Source organism: Mobula birostris, chromosome 18 (genome assembly GCF_030028105.1).
Source record: "Mobula birostris isolate sMobBir1 chromosome 18, sMobBir1.hap1, whole genome shotgun sequence".
Lineage (NCBI taxonomy): Eukaryota > Metazoa > Chordata > Chondrichthyes > Myliobatiformes > Myliobatidae > Mobula > Mobula birostris.
Window position 1 is genome coordinate 20,221,056 of NC_092387.1, and position 12,880 is coordinate 20,233,935.

A 12,880-nucleotide genomic window follows, 5' to 3' on the forward strand; every position below is an offset into this window, starting at 1 on the left:
GATTCTACGGAGGCTGGTACCCACGATGGAGATGACTAATTTTACAACTCTCTGAAGCTTACTTTGATCCTGTGCAGTAGCCCTCTCCTCCCCATACCAGACAGTGATGCAGCCACTCAGAATGCTCTCCGTGGTACAACTGTAGAAATTCGTGATTGTTTAGGTGACAAGCCAAATCTCCTCAAACTCCCAATGGATATGACCACTGTCTTGTCTTCTTTGTAGCTGCACCAATAGGTTGGGCTCATCAATGTTGTAACCTTAACAGCCTCTACTGCTTCATCTGTCTGTTCGCTCTACATACACATTTTCCTCTTTGGGGAAAGAATTGCCTCTTGGGTCCCCTTTAACATTTTCCCCTCTTGCCTTAAACCTATGCCTTCGTTTTAAACTCCTCTACACCGGGAGGAAGACTGTGGCCATCCTCCTTATTAATGCCCCTTGTGTTTGTTATATAGAGGTCACCACTCAGCCTCCAACACTCCAGGAAAAAAGCCTTGGGCCTATCCAGTCATTCTTTATACAGTAACTCAAGACCTCCTGTCCCAGTAACATCCTTGGAAAAAAATGAAGTCCAACAATTTTCCTTTTGTGAGGTACAGTGCACAATTTGATTCCCATTGACCAGGTTTCCTTCAAGGAATTCTTGACATCATTCTTGGTCAAATATTCCAAAGGCAACTACATGAACCTTACCCAAGGAGTTAAAGTCAAAGGATCTGGAGCCAAGTGGTCATGGCAAAAACTAACCTGAACATTCCCATGCAAGTTATTAACGAGTATGTTCAAATCGGGAGCATTATGCAAACCTATTATTTGACTGATGTTGAGAATGGACTTGTAGGGTTGTTGTTAGTTGGATTGGATTTGCCCTTTTTCTTGTTGGCAGCACATACCTGGACAATCTTCCACACAGCAGGTAATGCCAGTCAGTTGACTACTTTGTACCATGGTGGAACACTTGGGGAGAGATGTTAGTTCTGAGCACAACCCTTCAGCATTACAACGGGGATGTCGTTTGGTCCCACAGTCTTTGTTGCATCCAGTCCTTTCAGCAGCCTCTCAACTATTTGTGAAGTGAATCAAATTTTAGCTTATGAAATGAGAGACTACGGGGCAGCATGGTATCATCATGGCAGGCACAATACTTTACTGTGTAAGCAACCCGTGTTCACTTCCTGACACTGACTGTAAGGAGTTTGTACGTTCTCTCTGTGACTGTGGGGGTTTTCTCTGGTGCTCCGGTTTCTTCCCACAGTCCAAAGACGTACCTGTTGGTAGGTTAACTGATCATTGTAAGTTGCCCTATGATTAGGCTGGTGTGAAATTGGTGGGTTGCTATGTGGTGTGGCTCAACGGGCAGGAAGGGCCATTGTTACAAACCCACAGGTTTCGTTTACTGTGGACTGTCACTTTAAAAGAGCGCTTCAGTGAGGCAGGACTATGATGTTGTTCACTGACTGACTCGCAGCTTGTTTATCTTTAAAACAAGGACACAGACAGTCACAGTCAGAAGTCGGGGGGGGCAGGGGGAGGGGAGGGGAGAGGGGGGAGGGAGAGAGAGGGAGAGGGAGTGGGAGAGGGAGGGAGATGGAGGGAGAGGGAGTGGGGAAGTGGGAGAGAGGGAGAGAGAAGGAGAGGGAGGGAGAGGGAGAGGGAGAGGGAGGGAGAGAGAGAGAGAGAGAGAAGGATCAATCAGTGACAACTTGAAGTTAACCCCCGCCTGGGTATGTTATGTGGTAACCCCTTGAAGACAACAACCCTGTGACAGATCACGCTGGTGGTAATTCGTATGTGGATTTGGACCGGCTCGACAGAGGATCTTCAACAACTGATATTTATTAATTACCATCGTGGAACCTGTGGAATTCAACGTAATTGCCTTCTCTCTACGTTTCACCCTGGATTACAAGTATCTCTCTCCCATCAGTCCTTCCGTGGATGAACTGAACTTTCCTACTTTACCATCTCAAGACCCTAATCTTTGTTTCCCCAAGCTTAACTTAGTTTGGGAGCTATATTACACACATATATACACATAACACTGTTAACATTTGTTTATCTTGGCTAAGTTACTAAGTAGATACGAATAAAGATAGTGGTTTTAACATTAAAACCTGACTCAGTGTGAAATCTCTTGCTGCTGGTTTATTTCTAAAACGTTACAGTACGTAACACTATACTGTGCTGTATTTCAATCAATCAATAAGACTACAGATGGAAGCTTTCATTGCACTTGAGGCTAAAGATAATTAAAATATCTTTAATTAAGATAATTAAAGATATTTATCAGCTGTATGCCATAGTTGAGGAAACATTAACTATTCTATTGATTGTTCAAGGCAACCAAAATAACTTGCTTTAAAATCCATTAATGATTAACTACATATCGTGATTAATTTAAAAAAAATTAATTGTCAATATAATCTTTTATTGACTGAAAAGTCTAGTGAAATATAGCTTTGGGTTTCACTAATCTAGAGCTCTGGGGATCTTGTCTGATTTCATTTGATAGCTTGTACCTTGGATTAAGAGTTTTTGTGAATTATTTATGGGGATATGGCCAAAGCTGCAAGCGTATATTGCATATCCAAAATTGCCACTGAATGGGGTATCCCGTGCCACCTGGAACTGCGAGCAGTGGTACACATTGCAGAAGTAATTGGCCAATGGTGAGGGAGCAAATGTTCTGGTACCTCAAGCAGCCAGCTTTGCCCTGGATGATGAATATTTTTTGGTGCTGTACATGTCCAAGAAATTGTAGCATGAGCTAACATGCTCTGATCTCGTGACTTGTAGAACTTGGCTAAGATTTGGAAAACAAGGAGGCAAGCCACTTGACGAAGTAGACCCAGTATTTGCCTTGTTCTTGTAGCCACAGTGTTTGTGAAAAGTCCAGTCAAGTTCAGGTTCAGTTTCTGGTCGTTTCCTTTTCCTCCTCATCACCTGAACCTGGGATAATTAGTGACTATAATTGTGTTGAATAGCAAAGGCAGATAATAAGACTGTCTTGTAGGAGCTGGAGATTTCACAGTGCAAATGTTTCTGGTCACTTGTCAGTCTGTGCCCGAGTGTTGTCCAAGTTTTCCGACTTAGACGCACGGAGTGTTTCATTATCTGATGTGTCAGAACTGGAGTTAAATATTCTCACTGCTGCCTGTAATGAGTTTGTACATTCTCCCGGTGACTGTGTGGGTTTCCTCCGGGTGCTCCAATTTCCTCCCACAGTCCACAGGCATACTGGTTGGGAGGTTAATTGGTCATTGCAAATTGTCCTGCGATTGGGCTAGGATTAAAATGGGGGGGGGGGCAGAATTGCTGAGCAGCATAGCTCCAAGGGCTAGAAAGAGCTATTCCGTACTGTATCTCAATAAATAAAAATAATAATGTGTTGGAGCTGTTGTAAAATATTGTGATGTCATCAGTGAGTAACTCTGCTCTTGGCCCCTTGTCTCACAGGAGCCAAGGTATTGCCTTGAGAAGCTCCTGCAGGAGCATCCTGGAGCTTGAGCTGATTAACTTCAATAACCACAGCCACCTTCTACTGCTGTTGGAATGAATCTATCTGCTGGAGGGCTTTTCCCATAGTCTTCATTGGTATCACAAGGAGTGAGTCAAACTACATTGAAGACTGGTTGATGTCAAGGGGACCTCAGAAAGAGGCTGAGATGGAATGTTCTCTTGGCAGTTGTGGCTGAAGGTAGTTGCAAATGCATCAGTCTCACCCTGGTGCAAAGCTCAATCAAATGTTTCTGTGCTTTTACTCCTGCTTCACTCCTGGAAATTGAGCTATCATGATCAACCCTTCCTGGTGCACAAATTTATCAGTGCTGTCCCAATTCTGCTCACCAGACCTGGAATATCTAGCAGTAAAGTGCCGTCTTTTTTTTTTAACCTACCATGGGAGTTCTCCGGGGTCATTTTGGTAACAGTATACATTCCACCTCAGGCCAACGTCAGTCAGGCTTTAGATGATCTGAGTAATGGGATCGACGTGCACAGAACAGTGCACCCTAATGCCTTCACCATCGTTTTGGGAGATTTTAACCAGGCCAGTCTGAAAAAAATCACTAAGCAACTATCATCAACAGATCACTTGCAACACCAGAGGAAGCAACACACTGGACCATTGCTACACCACTATCAAGAATGCCTACTGTGCTATTCCACGCCCTCACTTCAGGAAGCCTGATCACCTGGCTGTACTTCTACACCCTGAGTATAGGCAGAGACTGAAGACTGCAGCACTAGCAGTTGAGGTCAAAGAAGGTATGGACAAGGGACGCACGAGAGCGCCTACAGGACTGCTTTGAATCGGTGAACTGGACTGTATTCAGGGATTCATCTTCGAACCTGGATGAGTATGCTACAGTTGTTACCAACTTCATTAAAACCTGTGTGGATGAGTGTGTGCCTACAAAGACTTACTCTACATTCCCAAATCAAAAGCCGTGGATGAACCAGGAGCTATGTCGTCTGCTGAAGGCTAGATCTGTGGTGTTCGAGTTGGGCAACCCAGGCCTGTACCAGAAAACCAGGTATGATTTGCGGAGGGCTATTTCAAGGGTGAAGAGACAATTTCGAACGAGGTTGGAGGCGACATTGGATACACGGCAACTCTGGCAGGGTTTGCAAGACATTACTTCCTACAAAGCGAAACCCAACAGCATGAATGACAGTGATGCTTCACTACCAGATGAACTCAACGCCTTCTACGCACGCTTTGAAAGGGAGAACACAACTACAGCTGTGAAGATTCCTGCTGCATCTGACAACCCTGTGATCTCCATCTCAGAGGCCGATGTTAGACTGATTTCAAAGCGAGTACTCCAGGTACTCCATCGGGACCTCGCAAAGCTGATGGAGTATCTGGTAAGGCTCTGAAAACCTGTGCCAACCAACTAGCAGGATTGTTCAAGGACATTTTCAACCTCTCACTGCTACGGGCGGAGTTCCCACTTGCTTCAAAAAGGCAACAATTATACCAGTGCCTAAGAAGAATAATGTGGGCTGCCTTAATAACTGTCACCTGGTAGCACTCACATCAACAGTGATGAAATGCTTTGAGAGGTTGGTCATGACTAGACTGAACTCCTGCCTCAGCAAGGACCTGGACCCATTGCAATTTGCCTTTTGTCACAGTAGGTCAACTGCAGACATAATCTCAGTGGCTCTCCACACGGCTTTAGACCACCTGGACAACACAAATACCTACATTAGGTACCTGCTGTTCATCGACTGTAGCTCAGCATTTAATACCATCATTCTCACAATCTTGATTGAGAAGTTGCAGAACCTGGGCCTCTGTACCTCCCTCTGCAATTAGATCCTCAGCTTCCTAACCGGAAGACCACAGTCTGTGCAGATTGGTGATAACATATCCTCCTCGCTGATGATCAACACTGGCGCACCTCAGGGGTGTGTGCTAAACCCACTGCTCTACTCTCTATATACATATGACTGTGTGGCTAGGCATAGCTCAAATGCCATCTATAAATTTGCTGATGATACAACCATTTTTCGTAGAATCTCAGGTGGTGACGAAAGGGTGTACAGGAGTGAGATATGCCAACTAGTGGAGTGGTGCTGCAGCAACAACCTGGCACTCAACGTCAGTAAGACGAAAGAGCTGATTGTGGACTTCAGGAAGGGTAAGACGAAGGAACACATACCAATCCTCATAGCTGGATCAGAAGTGGAGAGAGTGAGCAGCTTCAAGTTCCTTGGTGTCAAAATCTCTGAGGATCTAACCTGGTCCCAACATATCGATGTAGTTATAAAGAAGGCAAGACAGCAGCTATACTTTATTAGGAGTTTGAGGAGATTTGGCATGTCAACAAATACACTCAAAAACTTCTATAGATGTACCATGGAGAGCATTCTGACAGGCTGCATCACTGTCTGGTATGGAGGGTCTACTGCACAGGACCAAAAGAAGCTGCAGAAGGTTGTAAATCTAGTCAGCTCCATCTTGGGTACTAGTCTACAAAGTACCCAGGACATCGCTAGGGAGCAGTGTCTCAAAAAGGCATCATTCATTATTAAGGACTTCCAGCACCCAGGGCATGCCCTTTTCTCACTGCTACCATCAGGTAGGAGGAACAGAAGCCTGAAGGCACACACTCGGCAATTCAGGAACAGCTTCTTCCCCTCTGCCGTCTGATTCCTAAATGGATATTGAAGCTTTGGACACTACCTCACTTTTTTTTTAATATACAGGATTTCTGGTTTTGCATTTTTAAAAATCTATTCAATATATGTAATTGATTTACTTGTTTATTTATTATCTTTTAAAATTTTATTTATTATTATTTTTATTTCTCTGCTAGATTAGGTATTGCATTGAACTGCTGCTACTAAGTTAACAAATTTCATGTCAGATGCCAGTGATAATAAACCTGATTCGGATTCTTTTTTCCACATTTGGACGGCAGTTCTATTGAAGCTGGAGTTAAGGGTTCCTGGTAAACTGAACAGAACATTGGTGAATAGATCTTGGGTGTGTGGACTAGTTTATGGCAGTGTTGATGATATGTTTCATTGCTTTCACAATCATTGATCATGGTGGTTGTAGCTGACTCGGGATCAATAAAGTACTTATTATTATTATAGCTTGGAGATGCTGACAAGTGGCATCTTCCACATTGTTTATTTGCCTGCTAATGTTATATCTCTATCTGCTCGAGGCTTAAAAAACTACAGACCATAACAACTTTAACACTACAAATAGCATCCTGACTGGTTCAGTGCTCTTCATTGGTATCACCTAGAGTGAGTCAAACTAGGTTGAAGATCAGTTGAAGTTAAAGGGACCTCAGAAAGAAGCTGGGATGACATGTTCTCTTGGCAATTGTGCAAATGCTCCTGCTCTGCCTTTGGCTGGATTTTTGCTATGATTGAGAAACGGAATTGTTCCTGGAGATACTTCAGGTAGCTTTGTAATTGTCTACCATCATTCCTGAGCAGGTACCACTAGGTATGCAGAACCTGATAAATGGTTCTGTGCTCGCTTGATTCAGTTATAGAGTCTTACTGCATGGAAACAGGACCTTTGGCACAACTAGCCCATGCCAATTACGATTCCTTCTAAGCCCCACGTGTCCAGATCTAAAACATTCCTCTCCATGCACTTGTCCAAGTACCTTTTAAATGTTGTTAATGTGTCTGCTTCAGCCACTTCCTCTGACAACTGTATCCATATACATACCACCCTCTGTGTGAAAAAGTTGCCCCTCAGGCTCTTATTAAATCACCCTAAACACACGTCATGCATTCTTTATTCCCAACCCTGGGTAAAAGACTCTGCATTCACCCCATCTATTCACTTCATGATTTTTCATACCTCCATACGATCAACCATCACCCTCCAGTGAATGAAGTTCCAACCTGATCACCTCTCCCCATAACTCAGTTCCTCGAGTTCAGGCAACAACTTTGTAAATCTCATGTGCACTCTTTCCACTGAGTGACATCTTTCCTATAGCAGGGTGACCCCAACCTGAACACTACATTCCAAATGTGACCTCGCCATCATCTTGCACAACTGCAACACATCACCCCAGCTTCTATATTCAGAATCCTGACTGATGTAGGCCTGCATGCCAAAAGCATTCTTCACCATCCTGTGTAACTAGATGCCACTTTTGAGGAATCATGCACTTATCCTCTTGGGTCTTTCTGTTACACAACACTCCCCATTAATGAAAGTCTTTTCCTCATTAGTATTCCCAAAATACAACACCTCACATTTATCTAAATTAAACTCCATTTGCCATTCCTTGGCCCACTTACCTGCTGATCAAGATCCCATGGCTATTCATGATAACCATCTTTATCACCACCTATTGTAATACCATCTGCAAGCTTATTAATTATGCCTTTTATATTCTCATCCAAATCATTGATGTACCAAATAGCAATGTGCAAATTTAACACATAACTAGTCACAGGCTTCCAGTCCAAATTCAGCCTTCCACCATTGCCTTCTGCTTCCTAACATTAAGCCAATTGTGTATCCAACTAGTTCTCCCTGAATCCCATGTGATCTAACTTTCCAAAGCAGCCTGCTATGAGGATCCTTATCAAAGCTCTTAATGAAGTCCGCATAGACTACATCTACTACTCTGCCCCCATCGACCTTCTTGGTTACATATTCAATAAACTCAGTTGAATTTGTGATACATGGCCTTTCATGGACAAAACCATGCTGACTTTTGCTATTCCATCCCTACCTTTCCAAATTAATGTATATCTTATCTGTCAGAATTTCCTCTGGTAGGTTACCCACCACAGATGTTTGGCTTTTGGTCTGGAGTTCCCAGGTTTACCTTTACAGCCCTCCTTAAGTAAAGACCCAACATTAGCCATTCTCCAGTTTTCCAGCACCACACCCATCACTAACAATGATGGATACATCTCAACCAGGTCTCCCACAATTTCTTTTCCAGCTTCTCACAATTTTCTTGGGTCCTATAGTTTTTTATATCTTCATGACATCCAGTACTTTCCCTGCTGCAATATGGACTGCACCCAAGACATCTCCACTAACTACCTCAAGTTCTGAAGTCTTCATGTGTTTCCCAGCAGAAAAAGCAGAGGAGAAGTAGACATTGAGGACCTTGCCCGTCTCCTGTTCATAGCTGGAACACTGAGTCATCAGCCAAGGGAGAATGGTCAGTGAAACCTCAGGTGGAGCATTCAGTGCTGAAGAGGCTTATTTCAGCTCACATTTGTGTAGCGGAGTGTTAACCAGGAACTGGAATCACTTGCGAGTTGTGCTAACATTGGAGAGTACTGCCTCCAACTTCCCCAATCAGTTTTCCTCCCTTTTGACAGCTGTTCAAAGATTTCATGCAACACATTCCTGGAAAATCCTTGTTGGTTATTTTGCAGTTAAAAACTAAAAGCAGTTTCTGTGAGAAACTGATGGTTGTGTAATGCACATTGCTGGGTTGCTGGACCTCCAGGACTGTTCTGAAGTCCCTTGTTCCAGCTCCTTAGTATGAATATAGAATTCTCCAGCTTCCGGTAATTCCCTCCCCCTCCCTTCCCCTATCCCTATTTCACTCTGCCCCCTCCTCCAGCTGTCTATCACCTCCCTCATGGTTCCGCCTCCTTCTACTACCCATTGTGTTTTCCCCTATTCCTTCTTCACCTTTCCTGCCTATCACCTCCCTGCTTCTCCTCCCCCACTCCTTTACCTTTCCCCTTACTGGTTCTTCACCTGGAACCTACCAGCCTTCTCCTTCCCACCCTCCCCCCACCTTCTTTATAGGGTCTCTGCCCCTTCCCGCTTCAGTCCTGACGAAGGGTTCCGGCCCGAAATGTTGACTGATCGTTTCCACGGATGCTGCCCAACCTGCTGAGTTCCTCCAGTGTGTTGTGAGTGTTGCTTTGACCCCAGCATCTGCAGAGTATTTTGTGTTCACTGTTCTGGAGTCTCTTGTGAGAAAGAATCGCTCCAGCAGATTTAAGGATTCTTTGTTAATCGGTTCATTTAATGCTTTTCACTTATTGTATAAGCAAATTCTGATGGGGAAAAGGATGGTTGAATTGAAGTTGAGAAACTGATCAGTTGGTAAAGTTGCCCCTGGGCGCGGTGAGCTTTTTAGGCAAAAATAGGTGTAGAGGGGCATGTGATGTAATAAAATATCCAGAAATTGATGCATCTTGAAATGACAGCTTGACACTTCTGGGGCACAAGTGAACACACACCTCGAATCATTAAGATGGAGACCCAAGCTACTGCAGGTGCTGGAGTCTGGCCACACAGGAGATGGTTTGTTCCAAATCTTTTTAAATACTTCTTGATCAATGGGACACCAGCTGTTTTGGTGAATGTCACAATGAAGCTAAAATTCCACATTTCTCTTCGAATGCATCAGTCATCACTGCTACAACAATATCCAATTGCCCCCATTTACAGTTTTGCTGAGGACATTAGATGCACCCAGATTTCAGCAGGTAAGGCATCAGTGGCAGACTGACGGAGAATAACACCGGAATGTCATCATTGTATAGGAGATGTTTTCTAATTTAGGTTTGGCTGACATCTGCCAGAAAGTTCCCTCACCAGTCAGGTTTGGAGACTGGACGGAATAAAGTAATTGGAATTAACTATGAGCTCATCATTTGTATTATGGAACCATCTTTCCCCTCACTGCTTGTGCCTGGAGAAATAATCCCTCTTTTATGGAAGGATATTTCAGTTCTGATTATTTGTTCTGTTTGCAAGCAGAACTTGTCACCAAAGTTGGAAGAGTTCTATTGGTTCACATAAACTTTATGGCTGCTTCTTGTACTATTTTGAACATACTTCACATGGGCTGTATTACTTACAAACATAGCTAGGTGTGGCTCAGTGGATAACAGATCTGACTCAGAGTCTGAATGTTGTGGTTCAAGTGTCACTCCTAGGTTTTGAGCACATAATCTAGACTGACTGCAGGATATTAGTAAGAGAGCACTCCCTTGACAGAGCACCCTAAGCTGTTATTCCCTTCCCTCAATCTTATTCTGGTTTGTACCTCCTTCCTTTCCTGTCCTGATGAAGGGTCTCGGCGCAAAACATCGACTGTTTATTCCCCTCCATAGGTGCCGCCTGGCCTACTGAGTTCCTCCAGCATTTTGTGTGTTTTGTTCTGGATTTCCAGCACCTGCAAAACCCTGTGTTTATGTTCTTCTGAAACCCCACCTGCACAAATCAAGGATTCTCAGACAATATTTAAGCCTGAACCATGGTCAGATTATTCGGCAGAGTCAATAGCTAGAATAATGAGTGAATTTGTCCAGAATTAAATCTGTTAGACCTCAACATGCAGATTAATTGATGGGTTTGAGCAGCAGACAGTCCTAAGGAACAATCCTATAAAGGTATAATACCATGGCTGCTGTCTGGGAGAAAAAGAATTGATAAAATGCTGGGATCAGTGCTATTGGAGGCTTGAAGTTTAGATTTTGAAGGAAGGACAAAGAAATTGGCAGAAAGCAGGATGTAAAAAAATAGGAGTAGGTGTTGGCCACACACTTCAACCATTGAATGTGTGAACAGTAGAGCGTTGTAGACTCAGACAGCTCCATCACGGGCACATACCCCACCCTCGGGGGGAGGGGGTCTTCAAAAAGTGGTGCCTCAAGACAGCATCCATCAATAAAGACCCTCACCAAACATGACCTGCCTTATTGACATGACTCTCCTTCAGAGAGGAGATACAAGGGTATGGAGACACATGCTGAGTGTTTTAGGAACAGGTTCTTGACCCCTGCCATCAGATTTCCGAACAGTCCTTGAACCCATGAACATTACCTCACAATTCCTCTTATTTATTTATACGTTATTTATTTTTTTATTATAACATAGTAGTTTTTTAAGCACAAGACACCATATTTCACAACATCTGTCAGTGATAATACACCTGATTCTGAATATTCACACCAACCAGCTTTCCTTCCCTATTCACACATCCTGTTTTTTAAACTTTCCACATCTCAAGCTTAAGTATGTTGAATGCATGAGTAGCTATCTGGGTGGAGAATTCCGAAGACTCACAGTGACCTACCGTTTGGAAGGATTGTTACATATCCCGTGAGCATGATGTAATTATCTTGTGAGCATTGTCATTATCTCGTGATGGGCATGATGTAATTGTCTCATGATGACGGGTGATGTGATGTCACGTGATGGTGTAGCATAAAAGAAAAGCCCGCCACTGTGACGCAGTTCTCATTTTTATTTTTAGTGCAGTGTTGTTGTTGCCGGTCGGATGTCTTGGGGACGCCACCGGATTTGTTTGTTGCACGTTTATTTTCCCCTTACAGTCCAGTATCAGAGAGTGAAGACATCACCAGCATTATCCGAACCCAAAGGATTGGGTAAAGTTAACGTCGTTCGGCGTCTTGGGAATGATTGACCTTTTTGAATTTTCATTGGGGAATTGTGGCATGCACATTTGAGTTAAACCCCTGCAAGGTCAGGAAAGTTTGTGTGGTGACCACCCTCCAGCCAAAAGGTCAGTTCCTTTAGGACACTGTATTTCTTCGTGATTTCTTTGGACAAGACATCTCTTGGCTGTGATCGGCAGATTCATCATTACCTTGAAGGAATTGTTGTTCCGAGGAAGTCTCTCCTTAATGACTGTATAAGTCACTTGGGCTTTTGAATTTACCACTAAGTCTGTGCTCGGATGAGAACTCATTAAGAACAGTTTATAAGGTTGACTGTTTGTTTGATATAGCCGCCTAACTGTTAACTTCCATTTAAGTTAGTCGTTCGTTTATTTTTCGATGTTTTGAGTAGAGGTTAATAAATTTCGTTGTTTATTTATAAAAACCTGACAGTTTCATATCCATTGCTGCTGGTTCATAACAGGATAAACTTAACATGACAATGGATGCAACTTTTTGAATGATATGGGGATATCCCTGCTTTGCATGAGTTATAAATGTTCTTATGGACTCAGTATTTAATAACTGATATCACACCTTGATACTTGGTCAGGCTTTCAGTCCTGCTGAGCCTTCTAGAGCTTTCTGAGGAGCAGGCTCATCAGCACATGAACTAAAATTGGAATGATAACCATGGAGCCCTGAAAGAGGATGACATGGAAATTAATGACAAAGGTACAACCAGTGTTGTGTGAATCCTAACCACCAGCTTTGAGCTTCTACATGTTCACTGCATGAGCTCAGTTACAGGGAATAAAGCTCTAGTTTCCAACTGATGAGTTAAAACCAGAAGTATTACTGCTGCTCTGAATAATAAATGTAGAATATTCAACCTGAATAAAAGACACAGGGACATTCCACCCTGGCTGAAAACAATCTTGACATCTCTCGTTTGACCCTCACTGACTCTTATCGAGGGACCTGTCTGGATGCATCT